Here is a 13,795-nt window from a genome sequence, read left to right as displayed (position 1 = left end):
GAGAGGAGAGGAGAGGAGAGGAGAGGAGAGGAGAGGAGAGGAGAGGAGAGGAGAGGAGAGGAGAGGAGAGGAGAGAAGAGATTGATCCCGCTCTTTCCAATGTCTAGCTTTTGAAAACCAACTAATCCTTTGGGGCATTTTTGTGAAATAAAATACACACAGAAAGAATCAACAGGAGGAAGGCATTCAATTATTCAAAGGAACATCATTAAAGCAAACTGCACTGCAATGGTGGGGGCCTGGGCAGGGACTGTGTTCAAGGCAAATACCCAACTCCTCTGAGACTCTTGTTACTGATGGTTAAAAAAAAAATCATAGCCTAGAATATTTTATTAGCATCATAATGGTAGAATGGCTGGACAAGCAGGCTGCAGTTCTCAGCTGCTCTGTTGCAAAGGACCTCTGATCTTCTGAGGTTCACAGATTCCTCACCTGAGCTAGGAAGGTGGCTGATTGAATTACAGGTCTGTTAGCTTTTGTCACAGGGAATAAGATTCTATTAAAATATATGAAGGCAAGAGCATGAACCTAAGCTCCAAAGAGCACCCAGCTCCTTGGCCCAGAATATATTCATCTTTCCTATGAACAAAACCCCAAAATATAAATCACTGATACAGGGTCAGTTTAGCTCAAGTATCTATATGTGTTTTCATGGGGAGGGGGATGGAACACAGACAAAAAAGTACTTTATCCTTTCGTTCTGAGAAAATGTATTATCCCTATTTTCTTTAAATGTTTAAATCTACGGGGAGTATGCATTCTTTTATGAGAATCTATAAACGGTCTTCAAAAACAAACCATCCCATGGGCCTGTGTCCAAGCAGTGACTATGGTTCAGTAAGTAAGGAAAGGGCACAAAGTGGAGTTTCTATGCAGCCATCGCCCCAGCCTGGGAATGATCCCTGCTTTCCTTCAATGCAAATGTCTTTAATCTCCAGAGTGAAGGGAACTTGAGGATTATGCCCACCTCAGCATGGGATCTGGCTGGTGGCAGGGCCTGAACAATCCCTGGGAGCCCTTCCCACACCATCAGTGACAAATTCAAAGCTTGGCATCCACTGTACATGAACAGGTTTCCTTTCTTTCCCCCAGAGTCCCAGACCTGGCATGGAACTGCGATAGGGTATAGTTTTCAAATAAACATTTTCCTTCTGAAAAATCTCCTGATTTTAACAGAACTTTCCCAGAAGACTCCACCCACCTACTGCCTCTTGTTTAAGAGATTACTTGGCACCAGGATGCAATTTAATTAAAGTTTTTACTTAAATGTGTGCCCTCTGGGGCCTAGAGGGAACAAAGGTATTTTCTAATCAACTGACAGCATGGGGTTTGGAGTGGACCCCAGAGTCAGGCTTTTTATAGTGTATATAACTGTACACACATACACACACACATACATACACACATACATACACACATACACATGCATGTTTGAAATAAGACTCTCAAGACTTCTAAGTTGATGTATCAGCTGAAAGCAAAATTCCCAGAGCTTCTGAAAATCTTGGGAATGCTAAGCTTCTGGTATTTGCTTCTGGTATTTGGCTTCAGAAGGTATAAGAAAGCGCTAAATTTCATTGTTCTACCATGGAGTACAACGTACTCTTTTTAGTCTTCCCCCTGCTTAGTCCAGGGAAAAACTGTTGTCTTTTTATGCTGCTTGTATATTATACTGAGTTTAATATCCCAATAGTTTTCCTTCCCTGCTAGAATGACTGCCAGTTTTGTGGACTGGTATTCATGTCATTTCTTGGTTCCTTTATCTCTATTTTATTAAAAACGTGTCTCCTGTGTGTAGAGCATTCTCTTGTGTTGCCAGCCTTCATTATATATTTACTGAATGAACGTACCTGCTGAGTGGAGCACAAGGGGGCCGTGTGTGTGTGTGTGTGTGTGTGTGTGTGTGTGTGCATCCTTTGTGCATGGGGCCAGCAGGATGTCAGAGCATACCTCAGCATATAGGCTTATATGGTGACTCTAATGGAATCAATGACATCCTTCAGGAAACATTTAGCCATTCCTGCCCAATCACCACCTGTCATGTAACTAACCCTAACCAGGGGCCACTCTCTGGGCCTTCCTACAGGAATCTGATCTTCATATCCTCCACAGTGCTCGGAGATCAGTACAAACTGTAACAGCTCAGCAAAATGGACAGGTCTTCTGTCCATCACTAATATTCAGCATAAATTTTAGGGATAATTCTCAACCATTTGGTTTGTGGACATTGAGTGGAACATGCATGAGGGAAGCCAGTGTAAGTTCTGAATCATGTACTTTGTCACAAACTACTCTGGAGTCTTTCTTGCTTACACATGTTCCAGGACATGTTTGAGGACACGTTCTCCTCAAACATGAGAACTCAAAACCATGCTGCAGAGATTCACATTCGACAAGAGCAGTCCTGGCTTCTGTCCAGGAGTGCAGCAGATGGGGTTATTTTATGGCATCCTGGGCAGGATCTGGTCTTTCCACCTACACTAATAGATTATGTGAAGCAGTTGTGTGTCTTATGCTAAAATGTTGGCTACCACAAAGCAAAGAGAAGACCAGCATGCCAGCATTCTCTGCAGAATAATACACCTCATTAGTGGGTCTAACAGAGAAACGTTGCACTGCTCTCTGATCCTGGAAGACAGCCTGGGGTCATAGTCAAGAGAGACTATTACAGTGCTCTTTTTGGCTCTGTGGCCTTGGCCCAGTTGGTTAATCTGAGTTTCATTTGCTCATGACCTCTACACACAACAGTACTTTCTTCACGTAGCTGATTAGAGGATCGTATGGGAGGAGGTAGTGACTTGCAATCTGTCCAACACACTACTTAACTCTCAGGAGATGACAGTAATATGCTACAGGTTGACAAGGTCCTAGAGATGTAAGGAAATGTGCTATGCCTCTCTAGGAGATCACATCTTAGGTATCTACTTGACACAACAGCAACCATACCGACATGGCGAGGTGGTCATTTGACTTGCCTTGCTTCGAGCGTGTTCACGAGAGCTCCCAGTCATCTTCTATCTACTCTCACCATCTGCTTGAGAATGCTCTCCAGACACATGGTGGAGCATGCTCACTAGCTTGCTCTCCCACTGTCTACTTTTACAGAAACCGTCTTTTCTTGTTTATTAACAACCATGACAGAATTGTTCCTGTCTCCTTTGTGCATTTCTCTTGTGTTATTATGACTTTAAAGTGTTTTTATGGGGAACCAAGTGATATCACTGCATGTATGTGCACACACATACACACACACACACACACTGTAATGTTTAAATCACACTAAATATATCAGTCTCCTGAAGCTTTTACCCCTTCTTCAATCTCCATTTTAGTAAATTTTTCTGCTATACAGAGTATTGCCATACTTACTACCTGTAATCTATAGAATTTCTTACTCTTTTTAGCTATAACTTAGTACCCACTGTCTACTTTCTTCTTCCTTATCATCCTAGCTTCTGGTAATCACCCTCTACTGTCAATTACTATGAGATCAATATTTTATACCCCATATAGTAAGAACCAGGAGCTACTTATAGTTTTGTGCCCATTTCCTTCACTTCACACAAAGATTCAGGTTGTTACAATGAGACAATTTCATTCTTTTACTGGCTTCATAGTATTCCAGACTCAATTCTTTTGTTTTCATTCATTAACCACTTGTGATACAATGTTTCCACTTCTTTGTACTATAAGGAGTACTGATGGAGGCCGGATGTGGAGGGGCATGGGCATGACAAACACATGCCTGTCTTCTCTTTTCCTTCCTCCATTCAGCAGATAAGAAAACCAAAGGTCTTGTCTGTTGCCAAACTTATCAAGTTCATCAGATTGGGAGAGTGACCCAAGCTGCAGTTATCTTGCCAAACTCTCTATAGACAGTAACTTAAAAAGCTATTGAGTGCGGATGTACAACTCCATGCCTGACCTCAGTGACTAGTGGTGGGATGCTAGCTTATCCTGTATGCGTACTCAGTGACTGCTGCTGGGCCCTGTTTTGCTCTGTGGCTGCATCGGGTAACCAATCAGAAACACAAGCTTAGACACTGGCAGGACTGAAAATGCAGCAGGGCTCTCTGTTGCCCATTGCGCAGAGCTGCCAGGGAAGCAGTGATATGTGCACAAGAACAGACAAAGGCACTGGGACACGTAAACAGCCAGTGCCAATCATGGATCACACTAGCTCCATAAAATATCTTTATAGGGTAATTAGCAGTTCATAAAATCTGTTGAGTAACTCGCAAACCTCGGTAGTCCTCCTTCAGTGCACTTGCTGTCCGTGGGCCCCTGGGAGGCATTAGCTTTTTCTGTGATGAATCACGAGCCATCCACAAGGTAGACACCAGCTGTTCACACACAGGACAGTACACAAAACATCTTTCTGCTTCAGCTGACTGCAAAGATAGTGCCTCACTACCCCAGATGAATACTACACTGTTGCAGGAGATGGGGGGTCAAGGAAGGAGGAACTGAGAGTAGTTCCCTCACCTTCAGACTCTAGAGTCTGATATTCCTCATAGATGGAACAGGATAGATCTCTCCTTGCAGAATTAGAAAACAAACATATGAAGGACCTGCTCTAGTGCCTAGCACAGCCCTAAACTTCTGGTGGCTCCTACCTATATGTCCACTAGTAAGGGTACTGATGTTGGGAGTCAGCATCTGTTGAGGACCCCGTCATCAACCATCAGTAGATAAGAACCCTGTGGCCAACCACTGACAGCCTTCAAGTGAGAGATTTGGGAGGGATGAATCAGGCTTCTCTTTGAGCGGGTACCCTCCCTAAGTGCTTCCTGAATTTAAAAGTACAGCGGGATGTGAAGTGAATGATTAATTAATTAATTAAATTAAAAGATATTTGCCAGTGAACAAACTACTCTTAACATACAGAACACTAAAGCAACTCATAGCAGAAAACAAATATTATATATGTGTGTGTGTATGTAATGACATATATATGGAAATAAATACTTCTACCAAGTTGCCTTGTGGTGAGGACAATCATTCTAGATGCAGCTAACATGACATCTAGTTATATGCACAGTGCTGGGAAACTTCATGAGGATATACTGCTGGGAAGATGGAGGGTGTCTGGGTTGGGTGGGTGGGTGGGAAGTGGGTAGGTAAGTGGTTCCATGGGTGAGTAGGCAGGCAGGCAGATGCAAGGGGAGAGTAGGTAGATGGACAGGTGGGATAATTGAGAGGTGGGTGCATGTACGGGAAGGATGTATGTGGGGTAGAGGATGCATGTATGGGTAGTTAAATGGACAGATGTTGTGTATACACGAGTAGATGGGTGGACAGATGGGAGAATGCATAGACCACATAGATGAGTGAATGAAAGAGCAGATAAATGCTTGGGAAACTGGAAAGGCCTCTTTGCTCTGGGTTTCCTGAAACTTTCTGGAATCACACTACTTAATCTAATTCTTTATTTAGTTGTTTTCTGCGCAGTGAGGCCTTTTAACCCCTTTTACTTAAAAAAAAAAAAAAGAAGAATTTCTTTCTTCTATACTCTGTAGCTTCAACTACTATTTTTGCTTTAATCAGAGTATTTTCTAATACTTGCTATTTAATTTTAAAACATATTTATTTTAGGTTTATAAGCAAATTAGCGTGTGTCTCAATATACATCTGTAGTAACATGTGTGCCTTGTGCCTAGAGAGATCAAAAAGGGTTACTGGATCCCCTGGAACTGGAATTACAGACAGTTGTAAGCCACGATCTAGGGGCTGGAATTAAACATGCATCCTCTGGAGGAGCAGCCAGTGATCTTAACCTCTGAGCCATCCCCTCAGCTCCTATTTGATACTTCAGTATGCTAATTTTTCTCTCTCTTCTCTCTCTCTTGCACTAAAGTGTAAGCACCATTTTAAACAAGCCTGGCCACGGTTATCCCTAAGACTAAGAGAAATATCTAGCACAGAATAAACACAATAATGCTTCATCAGATACATGGGTTGGTAGAAGAATATAGGCCTCAGAGATTTCATGTCATATGGCAGCACATATTAACACATGGTATATTGACTTCTTTTAAATACATATTACTGATTTCCAAAAAAAAGGTCAGAACTTGTGATAAGCTAAAGTAGGGTATATATTTCAGTACAGTTCCCATTGAGCCTGGAACATGTTCATAGAGTAGGAAGAAGCCAACTTCTGGGCCAGCTCTTCCTGTGTGCCAAGCTGCCATCAGGACATGAACAGAAAGAGACTGTGCTTAAGTGATGGTTGAGAACAATGACCCACAGCACTTACAAACTAGTGAGTCATATTACTTTATATTTTCTTCATTCATTTTTACACTCACCAGGAATTGCTATGTCAGAGTCCACATCATGATGGGCCCACAATAAGAAAGGATAACCTTAAATACCAAGTGCTTACCAGGCAGTGTATGGTTCCAAATGTGGAGAGACTGGAGAGAGCCTTCCAGACCTAGTAACTACAGTCAGCTCTGGATACTGTGCCTGCATTGACAAAAACATCTCTATTCTATCTCCATTTAGCACTCTGAGAGACGGGTTCCATTCCTGAAGACTGAGCTCAAAAGTCATCCAGGGTTAGGAAGGTAAATGTTGGTAGGACTCAGCTCTCCACAGCCACTTTCAAAAAGAGGTGAATAAAAACTACTTTAATTTATTGTATCATTTTGATGTTATAATTATATAATTTCCCTCTTCCTTTGCTTTGATTTTTTTTAGAGTTAAACTTATAAAAAACTATTTCTAAACACTTTCCGGTGGAACTTTCTAGAAGGTCCAGTTTTCTTCTAGTAGAGAGTGCTAAGAAATGAAAGCATTTTAAAGATACAATGACACTCAGGTCTCCTAGTTTTAAAAATAGGGCCATTTGGTACAATGTATTCAATTAGGATACAGAGAGCCACTAGGCTCTGTCTTCTCCTCCATAGGAAAAGGTATATTCAGCTGGTTCCTCTTGGAGGCACCAAGCAAACCTTGGGTTCCCTTAGCCCACTCAGCACCCTGGCTCTCAGTCCACATTTGAAAGAACCACTGACCACATGCTGGTTTTGACTTTCTGCAAGAAATGTGTGAATTTGGACAAGTCAACCAATTTCTCTGACTTTCTTCTACGAGAAGGCTTTCTTAGAGTAGCCATCTGCTCAGCTTGATTCTGTGACTCCTCCCTGGATTCTGGAACTGAGTCTGCCCTGGGCTCTGCCCAGTGCCATGCTTTCCTGACCACAGGCTGCATTGAATGCTACCCACTTGTACTGTCTTGTGGTCAGGTCACCTTCTGTCCAAGCTTCAAGTCTTAGCTTCAATATCACCTGCTAGTTCTAAGCAGTACCTGTCAACAGACCATGTATATAGAGAGGCTCTCATTTTACTAATTTAGGGTATGAGAAAGAGGATGAGCAGAGACTTGATGGGTGAATTCATAGAAGACCACATCTCTTTGGCTTTATGTCTTTTCTCCTAGACACTAAGCAATGAGGCAAAGACAATGCATCCTGAGGACACTACAATACTTCCAGTCTTACTACATCCTCGTACTCCCTCCCCTTAGAATGGGCGGGCAAGGGCTAGTACTTCCTTTAATGATTTTATGGATGACTTGAACCTTGTCTCCCTAATGTGTTGTTCTAAGTCCTACTGAGACAAAAATTTACTTACATTAGCCTTAAGACATCCAAGCTCTAGCTGGAGAACAGTTTGTTTTATTCTCAGTGTGGTCCAGACACTGTGCCCAACTCAGCAAGAAAAGCTGCTTAGCTAAAAGCTTAAAATACTTAAACAACAACAACCAACCAACCAACCAACCAACCAACCAACCAAAAAAAAAAAAAACCCTCTGAACACACAATCTCCTTTGATAGAATTCCATCATTTTAAAAGTCAGCAATTCCTAAGTGTCATGCAAATATTACCAATATTTTTTTCAATCCCAAAAGGGTTAGGGGCTTGTATGTAAATGGATTGGGAACACTTTCCAAACAGGATTTCCTGCCTCATCTCTAGATCTACCTTCTAGAAACATCTAGCCCCAGAGTCATAAAACATCTTGGTTTTTGACTTTCCTGCACCTCCCAGAAGATGAGAGCTTTTGATTACAAATTTGTCTTGATCCTAGCCTTCTGGAAGCCAGGACTATTGCTACCATCATCTGGACAGAATGACCTGGGAGGGGATATTCTGCTTGTTGGGACATTAGTACCCTCTAAGGTCTGTTGTGATTCTCAGTGTCCTGGTACCTGCTTCCAGCAGAGTTAGGTCTACAGGGAAATGTTCCATGTATGTGGTCATCTCTCATTATAGCAGGAATGTCCTGAGGGCAGAACTGTGTTATGTTCATGTTCATTTGTTTAGCTTTGACATGAACTCAATAAATCTCAAATGGATGGTCGAAGACCAAATCTTTACTGTAGACCTCAGCTGCACTAGCCAAAGCAGAGCAAACCTGGTTACCAGCAAAAGTGAATGTGCTTCCCTGTAATCTAGAGAGACAAGAAAAAGATACAACCTCATCATCCTCAAACGAAGACTTCTACATCTGGTTAGGGTGATACAGAAACTGCTGTACAAACAGCAAGGCAGTAAGGGGTACCCCACAAGCAGCAGAGCTGACCTGCACTGTTCACTCCTAGGCAGGCTCTCCAGGGCTGCTAGAAGGTTCACAGCTGTCCTGACAAGAGCTAGATGGAGCTTGACGTCATGAAGATGGACACAACCTCTTATCCCTACTGCTCAGGGAACTCTATCTCTAGGTCCACCTGGACATTATACAGTGGGACTCAAGGGGAGGGTCTGTCAGGGCAGAATCATTTGACCGCTGCCACCTGAATCTGTCCACAGAACTCTTAATCACTCCTTGGGGTTTCAGACATGCAGGAGAGCTTTAAAGACATGCACTGTATCTTAAACACCATCTTGCCTGGACTTGGGCAGAATTGAGCCACAGCTATGAGGACGAAGTGTGTAATCATAAAGAAACATCCGGGGATGGGGAGAGGGGAAAATATAAGACACTTAAGAACCAAGGACTGCAGACCTGAGGCTCCTACCTAACCAATGCTGCCCACCCCAGCCCATATTAGCATGTGTGTAAACTGAGGCTTCCACAGTGAGGCCAAGGGAATTGTCTGCCTGAGAGCGCTGACAGTAAAGAATCAAGATTCAAGGGCAAGCAGAACTGCAGTTCCTGTGCAGAATGACAATATTCTAAACAGACACTCAGTCCCTCCTTGTGGCTCTCAGAGCATTGAAACAATGATCTCCAGGAAATTGGAATTTCCTAAAAGTCTCATGCTGGGAGAAGGGACCACTGAGGCTTAGTGACAGCCACAGGAGGGACTTGTCTCCTGAAAGAGATTCTACACAGTTCTGACAATTTTCCAGGTCACCTTGCAGGAGAGACTGGAGCCCAGATCACAAGGATGAGAGGAACGACACTCATTTAGACTACACAGATTCACATACCTCCTGCCTTCCACTTAAACCCAAGCCTTAGGCCAGGACCCTGAAAATAGATCAGGGACTGTTTTTTTTTTTTTTTTTTACAGCCTGGGGTTCTTTAAGCATGGACTTCTTTAAGCCTCCCCTGAAGGTGGCCCCAGTGAGTGACTTTCCTTTACACTGTCAGTTTCTCTTTAAACTTGCTTCCAGAGGATTGGTAGCAGATCCTAGTTCATTAGGATTGTCAAGAGTCCAGGCTTTGACTGTAATGTTTCTGGTAACCGTCTGACCTCAGGAAATGCAAATTCTCACTCCCACAGATGACTGCACTTCTGCATGCACAAAAGAGATGCGGTGAGTAATGCCACCCTTGCAGAGTTGGAGTTTCAGCCACCAGCTCACACACACCAAGGTACGGAGCCAGAGCATCCTTGCTGGCTGCACACACCTGTCTAGATAACGCACATGCTTCTCATTAAGATACACAGTTCACTGTGGCGGCTCAGTTCAGTTAGAGTGCTCTAAACATAGCCTCCTGGGGTGGGGGTGGGGAACCCAGCTCCACCGGTGGCTTGTTCTAGGTCTAGCGCCAAGGAAGGAGGCAACGGCAGTAGCCCCACCTCCACGCCCCATGCCACAATCATGCCACTGTAGCTTCAGTCCCCAGGCCCACAGTGCATCTGGCAGGCACAGTAGTAAAGTGATCTGTTTGTGAGCTTGGTGAGATCCTCCCACTGCATCTGTCCGTGCAGTCAGGTGGCGCCCACAGGTGACTTTAATTTCCTCTCTCCTCGTGTCCTCATCCTGCTTCATGTCGCCTGACTTACCTGTTTTGAACTGAGTGAATTAACCCCAGCTGGGAACTTTTGAGCTGGCAATTCTTGCAGAAGAGAAGTAGCTGGAACACATCATGGCCACCTGTAGCTGCTGCTGCCTCTAAGAGCCAAGCCCTGTGGGACCTGTGCATGGGCCAGGCTGGGGAGGGAATAAGGAGGCACTGCATTCTGGATGTTACCAGGCTGAGGTAGCACAAGTTGAGGCAGATATAGCCCGGATCATAGCTCTAAGTCACTACCATGGTCCCCACTCTGCCACTAAGATGCTGCACAGAGGACCAAAAGTGATGGCAGCAGCCCCTCACCTGGGACCTCCAGGTGACTTAGCCAAGGACACAAAGGTACTTACTGGAAAAGCTGTTAAAATCCAATAAGTCCCTGGCTCCCATCCAGGATTCCTATTTCTGGCTTCATGCACATCTTCTTCAGTCTGTCCCTCTCTGTCACCTGGCACTACAGAAGCCACAACCCAGTTCCAACTCACACCACCATCTCCACTTAATGGTTCCATTGTTTCGAATCTCAATCCCCTGCATCTCCAATCTGACTTCCTTCATGCACTGTCCTTTGCTTCCCCCTTGGATGTCCTCCCTCTCTCTCCATAGCTCATGGTTGAAAGTCTCCCTGCCTATGCCATCAGGTTCAAGTGTTCCGTCCTGGTCACCTCTGTGTAAATTTCACAATGTAGCATAGTCTATGGGATCAAACCCTGTGTGCATTCTCCCATCTGTCTTTGGGGTGTCCCTGCATCAAGAGGACAATCATACACCAAGGTCTTGTCTCTCTTTCCTCTCGAGTATCCCTGAGACAATCCATACACATCAGACCAGTATTTCTCTTCCCAGCACCGGTATACATGGCAATTCAGTACAGGGGCCCCTCCCCCACACCCTGGACTCAGAGTAATCACTTCTGGTTTCTTCTTCCAGCCTTGAATTTGAGAGGGGGACTGTAACTGACACTCTCAGAATAAACAGCTTCCTTATCTTCCAAAGCAAGCTTCATGCTACATTTCAATTTTGGACAGCCAGTTCCACATACCACAAAAGAGTACACTATGGCCTCAGCACAGAGACGTTGAAACTCACTCAATTCCTACTCCATTCTTCTGCTACATAGATAACTACTGTTAGCATTCTATCTAAACTCCACCCCCACAGTTACCTGGCAACAGCCAGGTAGGCCTGGCCCACTACAAAAGGGGATGCTTGCCCCCTCCTCTCTCTCTTGATCTCTTGATCTCCTGCTTTCTTGCCTTCTTGTTCCACCTCTGTCCCCTCGCCCCTTCCCCCTTCCTTTACCCCTTTCTCCATGGGCTCATGGCCGGCCTCTACTTCTCTACTCTCTCTGCCTCTATTACCCTCTTAACTCCCCTCCTCATGCCCTGAATAAACTCTATTCTATACTATAATGTCCTGTGGCTGGTCCCTCAGAGGGAAGGGATGTCACTGCATGGCCCCGCTGAGACATCCCCTTCCCCCATACCTCACCACATACCCATAAAACATATTCTCTATCTCTTTATCTTTTTTACTATCACATCAACTACCACTGCCCAAGTCTTCCATCTGCTATACCTGCCTAGACAATGGACCCCCATTAGAATGCATCAGACTCCGGGAAGACTACAAATGGAACACTGGGGTAGTCCTCATAGTCAGATTGGCTTTCTCTACATTAGTTCTGGGCCCAGTCCTCCATCTTTGTCTTATTTTTCCCCTTACCAATTAACAGTACTGCTGAATTCCCAGAATGCCTGGGGTCTGAAAACCTCCAGTCTTATTCCATCATGAAGTAGCACAGTGTCCCCCAAAGCTCCCATTTTCCTCGCTGCCTCCCCCACACAACCTGGCACACTAGGAACTCAGCAATTTGAATTAATGTGGTTTCTGGAGGGGAAGTATCTTAGTGAGCACACACTGGACGGACAAGGTAGATTTTCTGAGGCAGAAGGCAGGGGGTAGGTCTGTACTCTCTCATTGCTTTCTAGCCCTGAGGCCCCTTTCTTAGCTATTGGCACACTGCTGCTACCAGGCCTGGCTGATTTCCCATGTTTACAGAGCCCAGGGCAAGCATAGTTCAGTGCTCATAATAGCAATAAATTATGACTGTAATTTAAAGTACAAGCTTGAAAAGAAACCCTAATCGCAGACCATTCTTGATCTCACAACCCTCCCCAGAGGGCTGGGTTTTCTTCCAGCACTTGCTTTGTTCTATCTTTGCTTCAAGTCCCTGCCCAGGTATTTGGCTTAGACTCCTAGGACATTAAAAAGAGTCAGCAGGTGGTCAGTTGCCCTAAGCGGCTCAGCGAACTATGGAGACCTGGGTGAATAGCCTGGCCTGGCTTCTTATTTTTCTTGGAGGGGGAACAAAAAAATGTACCGGATTTTTTTTTTTTTTGGCATGTATTTCTCCAAAGCCATGGTTTGGACAAATGAGGTTATGTGGAAGCTTCAGGCTGAAACAGCGACAATGAGGCCCCTTTAGACTTGTTTCCTAGAAGCAAAGTTGTGGTGCATTAGTTACCAAGAGGATGGAGAGGACAAGTGGGCAGGTGAGGAACAATATAGCTTGAATATGAAACATCCCCACAAACTCCAGTTTGGGTGCGTGCTGGCCAGTTGGTGGAGCTATTCTGCTAGACTGTGGAACTTTAGGAGGCAGGGCCTATTTGGAGATGTGTTTCTACCAGGCCCTTGGCTCCTACTAATCTGTCTCCTGATCTACCAGGCTCTGACGACTCTCTGCACACACTCTCACCTACATGAACTGAGATGTGGTACCCTGGTTTCTGGCTGCTGTGGGCTGTAACTCTCTGAAACACCAAGCCGAAATAAGTCTCTCCTCCCTTAAGTTGTTTCTGTCAGGTATGGTGGTCACAGCAGCACAAGAATAACAAATACAGGAAATTCATCTGTTTTTGCTAAATGTATACCACGAATGTTCAACCTTGTATATACAACATCCCCCCGAATCCCTGCAAGTTAATCCTGTCACCTGTTAAGAGAACACTGTTCTACTGTCATCTGACTGAGAAACTAAGATCTGGAGACTGTGTCTTGTCCAATGCTGGAGAGTTATGTGCGGCAGGTCCATGACGAAGGTACAAGCTTTGTCCCAAAAGTGCTACTTGCAGAAGTCCCTCTACATGTCCTTCAGACTGCCTAACTTTATGGAAGGTCTCCCTCTTAGGAAGTTTGATTGTGACTGACATTTTCTATATAATTGAAAAACTGATCTTTTATAATAACCTTAATGTTTATTCTAGGCTGAGGAGTACAATCCAGCTCAGGGGTTAGCTGGATATGCCTCTGTAATGAACAGTGCCCTATGAAATGTTCCTGGTGCAAATCAGAATGCAGAGACAAACCACAGCATGTGGCCTCCCATCACATCAGGGGTTTCTGATCTCAAAGGCCACAAGGTCTGAGGCCTGGTCACTACAACAGTTAACTCAATACCTGGCCCAAAGTAAAGGCCACACTCTATAGAACTCTGAGAGTAAAAGGAATACATTCAACAGGAGTTTTTTTTTTTTT

At 44.4% G+C, this 13,795-nt stretch overlaps 1 protein-coding gene across 2 annotated transcripts in view; it reads right to left on the bottom strand.

Moving 5' to 3' along the window:
* The window catches only part of Slco3a1 (solute carrier organic anion transporter family member 3A1), a 280,546-nt gene that overhangs the window by 130,377 nt on the left and 136,374 nt on the right, over nucleotides 1-13,795 (bottom strand). The gene's annotated exons all lie outside the window — the stretch shown is intronic.

The sequence above is a fragment of the Grammomys surdaster genome, unplaced genomic scaffold (genome assembly GCF_004785775.1).
Source record: "Grammomys surdaster isolate TR1022 unplaced genomic scaffold, NIH_TR_1.0 271, whole genome shotgun sequence".
NCBI classification, from domain to species: Eukaryota; Metazoa; Chordata; class Mammalia; order Rodentia; family Muridae; genus Grammomys; species Grammomys surdaster.
Note: the sequence above shows the minus strand (reverse complement) of the source record. Positions and strands in the feature narration are given on the sequence as shown.